Source organism: Portunus trituberculatus, chromosome 33 (assembly GCF_017591435.1).
Source record: "Portunus trituberculatus isolate SZX2019 chromosome 33, ASM1759143v1, whole genome shotgun sequence".
NCBI lineage: Eukaryota > Metazoa > Arthropoda > Malacostraca > Decapoda > Portunidae > Portunus > Portunus trituberculatus.
This window is the reverse complement of record NC_059287.1, coordinates 2,641,053-2,646,052: the sequence shown is the minus strand read 5'-3', so window position 1 is coordinate 2,646,052 and position 5,000 is coordinate 2,641,053.

Here is a 5,000-nt window from a genome sequence, read left to right as displayed (position 1 = left end):
TTGGCTTTATCGTCTTTATCATCATAACTATCACTGGGAATAATTTTTTCTACTTTATTTTTCTAGGACAAAAATTTTCTCTCCATCATTATCATCATCGTCATTAGCCGTCTTTAAATTTTCTACCAATGAATGACAAATATTTACTTTCCTCATCATTATTTTCAACAGAAGTCTCATATATTTGCGTTCCAGGAGTTTGAAGTGTTAGATCCAAGAATTTCCAGTTTTCTTTTTTTTTCCAAGTTTTCAAATGTTCGCTCCAAAAGTCTGGTTTTCCCTCTAGGTGTTACACGTTTTCGTTTCAGGAGTTGTTATTTTATCTTTTTATCCAAGAATTTCCAGGTTTTCTTTTTTTTTTTTTTCGCGGAATTTTCAAATGTTCGTTACAAAGGTCTGGTTTTCGTTCTAAGAGTTACAAGTTTTCTTTCCAGGAGTGAGATATTCCAGGAGCATTAGGTGTCCGTTCTAGGAGTCAAGTTTTGGTTTCAGGAGTTTCGATCCATACATTTATTTAGATTCTGCTAAACAAATGCATCCTGCTTAACCTTTCAGAACTGGAACGCGAGTTTTACCATGAGTTTTAGGCATGACTGGACGATTTTATTTACATTAGGAAAGATCAATGGAGGTCAGAAGATTAATGGACAGAGTCTTCACTATTTAAATCCCCACATAAGTATCTGGGCCCATATTCAAAAACGCTTTGCTCTATCACCACGACTGTTTTCAAGGGTTACAGGGATGATTAGCGGGGTTTTCAATAGTGTATCTCTAGTTAATAAGGTAAAAATCTTGTCACTGCCTCTGGAACCATAAAAACACCTTAAAAACTCGTGTACACTTAAATAAAGCCTTTTGAAATAGTGGAGGTGAAGAATACGAGCTCTGAAGCTGTATAAAATCATCAAATTATAAGCAGAATGAATATGTGAACGCGTCATGGTACAGAAGGACTTAATAATTAACCTCATTGTACTAAATTAGATTACTCACTAGATTAATTTCACAGATAGTTTATTCATTCAGTCACCCAAGCTATTCAGAATTCCTTCGTAGCAGAAGAACAAATAGCAAATCCAACTTGACCCAAACTGTGACGCAAAACTGGTCTGGCGTGACGCGAGCACCTGAACTGTGGCCCCTTTCCTACCTAGACTTAAACTGTCTTGGTCCGCTGAACTGACACGAGAGAGAGAGAGAGAGAGAGAGAGAGAGAGAGAGAGAGAGAGAGAGAGAGAGAGAGAGAGAGAGAGAGAGAGAGAGAGAGAGAGAGAGAGAGAGAGAGAGAGAGAGAGAGAGAGAGAGAGAGAGAGAGAGAGAGAGGAGGTGCTGAAATCGTCAAAAATCTTCAAGTATTCTCCAGGAGTCTTCCCTTTCCTGTTTACACTTCGCATGATGTTTATCTGACGCCTCTCTCCTTTCTTCCTGCTGGTGTCCGGGTCTCTTCCTCGTCCCCAAATCGTCAAAACTCATCTTGTCTTTCCCTACCAGAAGATTCCTCCAATACTCCCTTTCTTGGACTTACCTGAGTTGATCTGGCGACGCTCTTCCTGTTGCCATCCAATACATCTTATCGTATCTGCATCAGAGAGAAAGACACACAGACACACGGACCCCAAGGCTTGAATCTCACCAAACACCACTTGATATTCTAGTACAAGCAGACCCCTGAAGCTCGTGTTACTTTTTTTTAATGCTGAAGTGACGGTTTACTAACTTTCTGCCTATTGCTGTTCAGTGTATGTGGCAAGAGTCTCACATCCTCGTTTACTATTATCTTACTTCCTAATAAGAGCAGTTCCTTTCAGTTGTTCCTTCCTGATGAGTTGATGGGCCTCCTGCAACGTTTTTGTCCTTTGGTTAGATCCCAGTCACTCATCACCTTACCTTCTTGTACGAGCGAATCTTCATAGTGCTTTCTTGATTGTGGGTTTGACTGATGGCTTTAACAGCTTTCTCCTCGCCTTATCTCACTTAGCATATCACAACGTAAAACAATGTAATTTACTCCTGATCTACCTTAAGCGCTTCAATACTGGGACACATTTTTACCTTGAGATTTGTGTATTATTAGATCATTTTATTGACATTAGGAAGGGTCTATGGAGGTCAGAAGATTAATGGCCACAGTCTTCATTATTTCAATCCACTACATAAGTTTTCGAAGCTGTATAAGATCACCAAACAATAAGTAGAATAAATATGGAAAAGCGTCAGGGTATTAAAGGGTACTCGAACCTTACCTGTCTTGCTACCTCCAGTCACCATCTTAACCTCCATCGTCAGTCCCTTCTCTCTTTCTCACGAGTCGATGCTCCTTCAGTAACAATCCCCGCCCTGCTGCCCAACACATGAGAAGGTGGGAAGACTCGAACCCTGACCAGTCATCACTCTACCCTCCAGTGCAAGCTAATCCCCGTGCTAGCTAGAGGCGCAGGACACTCAAAGAGGAGCCGGCGTTGGCTTTATAAGGAGGGCGAGGCTTTGTATTGATACGGAGAGCCATTCATGGAGGTGCAGACGCCGAGGTCGCACGTATGCACACACCGGAAAGGACTTAGAATACCAGATGGGCAGCGTGGTTGGATTGGGCAAGACACATGAATCCAGTTAGCCGCGCGGACACAGCGCATAACAAGTAGACGGATCGCTGTTCGGAATACTAACTCGCTACTAAATCCTGTCCCACAGCTTAGTTTAGCGCCCTTTATTTTCACTTACGGCAGCCACGCCTTGCCTACGCGCCCAGCACCACCACCACCACTACCACCGCCGCCATCCCCACCACCACCACTGGTACTATCACCTGATTGAGAAGGACTGCAACTTCACACTATTGTTTCTCTTTCTCTTCTTCCCTTCTCTCTCTCTCTCTCTCTCTCTCTCTCTCTCTCTCTCTCTCTCTCTCTCTCTCTCATTATAACAGCAACAACAACAACAACAACAACAACAACAACAACAACAACCACAACAAGAACAAGAACAACAGCAGCAGCAGAATCAACAACAACAACAACAACAACAACAACAACAACAACAACAACAACAACAACAACAACAACAACAACAACAACTACAGCAACAACTACTGCTGCTACTACTACTACTCCTACTACTACTACTACTACTACTACTACTACTACTACTACTACTACTACTACTACTGAAACAAGAACTGCTACTACTCCTACTCCTACTCCTACTACTACTACTACTACTACTACTACTACTACTACTACTACCACCACCACTACTCCTCCTCCTCCTACTACTACTACTACTACTACTACTACTACTACTACTACTACTACTACTACTACTTCTACTTCTTTTTCCATATTCTTTTACTGCTCTAGTTTTTATTTTTCCTTTCTATTTCTTTTTTCGTGTTTTTTATTACCTCTTCTACCTTCCTATTTTTTGTCCTCGCTTTACTCTTCTTTTCTTTTCCTCCTTTCTCTCCCTGTTCCGTTTTTATTGTGGTTTTTCTCCTCTCCGTCTCGCTTACCTTTGTACTCCATTCTCCCCATCTCTCTCTCTCTCTCTCTCTCTCTGAACGTCATCATCTTTTTTTTTTTGTGTGTCTTTTCGCTTTGATTTCAGGGTAATAGTAGTAGTAGTAGTAGTAGTAGTAGTAGTAGTAGTAGTAGTAGTAGTAGTAGTAGTAGTAGTAGTAGTAGTAGTAGTAGTAGTAGTAGTAGTAGTATTCTTTGGGTATTGGCTCCTCAGTGGACCTTTTTTTTCTTTAAGTTTTGTTGATCTTTGACAATAGTCCTCTAACATGAAAAGAATAAAAAGTAGTAGTAGTAGTAGTAGTAGTAGTAGTAGTAGTAGTAGTAGTAGTAGTAGTAGTAGCAGTGATAGTCATGGTGGTGATAAAACAATTATAGAAACTTAAAAAAAAAAACAAGATTATATTTTATACGTAATATTACAGAAATTATAGCAATACACTTGTGGCAATAGGAATGTAGCTTCAATTATCGTGGGTGTGGCTTTTTAGTGTGGCGTGGATGATAGTGATGGTGTTGGGTGGTGACAGGTAGTGGTGTTGGTGACTGATTTACGTATTGATGATGTGGCTTTTAGTTGTTGTATTAGTGTGGTAGTGGTGTTATGGTGTGGTGATTGTAGTCGCTGGGTAAAATCTTCCTTGCCTTGCGTTCATGATATAGTTTTGATAGTGATGGTGTATTTATGATGACGTGGCTTAGATATTGATGGCGTAGTTGTTGTATTAGTGTGCTTGTGTTGTGTTGTGATGATTGCAATTGCTGGGTAAAATCTTCTTTGACTTGTGTTTATGGTGCAGTTGTGACAGCGATGGTAGACTTGTGAGGACGTGACTTAAGAGATCGATGGCGTTGCTGTTGTTTTTAGTCTGTCTACTCTAAAGTGTGTCAGTCTGTTTACTCTAAGAGAGAGAGAGAGAGAGAGAGAGAGAGAGAGAGAGAGAGAGAGAGAGAGAGAGAGAGAGAGAGAGAGAGAGAGAGAGAGTAAAGTGGCTCCAGGGTCTCAGTTTGAATGGTGCCCCAGGGAATGCGTGGTTGTCAGATCTTGAGGAAAACTGTGAGCTATCCTTGTAATAAGTCCATTGATCAACAGAAATCAAGTATTAATCACATCAAATCAATTACGTTATCAATAAGCTACAATATGTTTTAAAGGGGGCCGCCGTGGTACAGTGGAACCATGCGTGCTTTGGGGTCCGAGGGGTCTCCAAGCGCACGGGTTCGAATCCTGTCCACGGTCCGAGTGTAGGTTGGGCTTCCTTACTCGGGGCAACGGTTTCTTAGCGGGTGGGCTTTGAGATAGGAGGTACCTCAAAAAGTATCCCCTTTAGCCCATAAATTCACGTGAAAAGCCCACATGGTATAAAAATAAAGAAAAAAGAATTCCAGGAGCCATTTTAGAGTAGACAAACTGTAGTGACGAGTGGACAGTTCATCAGAGCCACGAGGGATAGAAAAGGGTGGAAATCCATGGTTGCCCACGTC